Source organism: Triticum dicoccoides, unplaced genomic scaffold (genome assembly GCF_002162155.2).
Source record: "Triticum dicoccoides isolate Atlit2015 ecotype Zavitan unplaced genomic scaffold, WEW_v2.0 scaffold6508, whole genome shotgun sequence".
Classification (NCBI taxonomy): domain Eukaryota; kingdom Viridiplantae; phylum Streptophyta; class Magnoliopsida; order Poales; family Poaceae; genus Triticum; species Triticum dicoccoides.
Genome location: NW_021289135.1, coordinates 5,001 through 6,676, shown reverse-complemented (window position 1 = coordinate 6,676; position 1,676 = coordinate 5,001).

Genomic DNA, 1,676 nt, shown 5'->3' with positions numbered 1-1,676 from the left:
GGTGACTACCAGCACGGCCATCGTTCTGCGCTTCCACTTTCGTGGAAACTCAAAGGCAACAGCCGGGCCGGTTGTCGCTCTTGAGCGGCACAGCTCATCGTCCTTGAGGATCGGCGCAGAGAGTTGCGTATCCTACCACGTAACTGTGGAGAGGTAGAGGCAACTCCTGTTCCGGTTGTTCTCAGTTCGGAGAGCTTTGGGTCGGGTCGAGGCAACCGAAAGGGCCACGACCCTTTATCGTGAGCAGCATCCGAGACCAAAAGCAGGAGCGAGGTTGCCTTGATAGCAACGGGCACGTAATGTGCCAGCCCCACGAGGCAACGCCGCAAGCGCTATTTGGCCGCAGCGGCACACCCAATGGGCGTCCGCCGCGAGGCAACAATTATCCGAAGCACCACTTCCCGTAGGTCGGGTACTAGCACGCAAGCACTATTAATCCAGCGAGTAAAAGCCACACGAGGGATGGGACACGGCGCCGGTAGTCGGCCGCAGTACAACGGGGGATCTACCGGCAGACACGGGTCCAAAGCTACTCATGCGCTTAGTAGCCAACAAGCGGTCAAACAAACCAAGCCTCCGCCCGTGCATAGCACGGGAGGATCACTTGCACGAAGGCGTCCTGCAAGGCCAAATCACGCGTGTCACACCAGCAGCAATAAAGATACGGATGCAACGATTTTCCAAAGGCAACTTTATCGGGACATCGGTGCAACGTTGTCGGACGGTCTTATCGTGCACGAAACGGGCTACTTTCCTGTTTCCCGAGCCGCATTCGGCTGTTGGGTCAGAATTTCACTTGAGACGTACAGGGGACCGGGACAGCGATGACGTTGCCACCGAGGGGCAACGTTTTTCCGAAGGCGACATTGGAGGGACATCGTTGCGACTGTTTACCGTCGGTCGGATCGTGCACGCAACGGGGTACTTTCCTGTTTCCCGAGCCACCTTCGGCTGTTGGGTCAGAATTTCTCACGAGACGTACACGGGACCGGGCCAACACCTTTGTGATGGCATAACGACAGGACATCCGAGGCAACGTTGGGAAAGGATGGGCGTACGTGAACACGGGTGTTTTCCCTAAGAAAAATCACCCGTGTTCCGTACGCCCACCAGGAAGGACCCCTCCTCCCTACTATACCCGAGGGTTTTAGCCCCCATTGGGACCCCTGCCCTTAGTTTGTGAAGGAGGGGTACACTGTTTTTGAAACGTTGCCGTGGCAGTGTTTTTTTGCCATGAGACATGTTTTCGCTGCCATGGCACCGTTTGTTGACCATCATTAGCTGGTTTTGAGCCGGTTCGCATGGTGTATGGGCCATTTTTTCCCGGACCTCTCATACCCGTTCACGGGTCCGTGTACGGGTCCGTGTACGCGGCGTGTGCCACGTACATGGTTTTGCCCAGTTTTCCATGGCGCGCGTCAACTTCCGTTCACGACGGCCGTCGGGCACTTTTTTCCCGTGTCCACGTACAGCCCGTTCACGGGTCCGTGTAAGGGTCCGTGTACGCGGCGTGTGCCACGTACGTGGTTTTGCCCAGTTTTCCATGGCGCGCGTCAACTTCCGTCCACGATGGCCGTCGGACACTTCTTTCCCGTGTCCACGTACAGCCCGTTCACGGGTCCGTGTAAGGGTCCGTGTACGCGGCGTGTGCCACGTACGTGGTTTTGCCCAGTTTT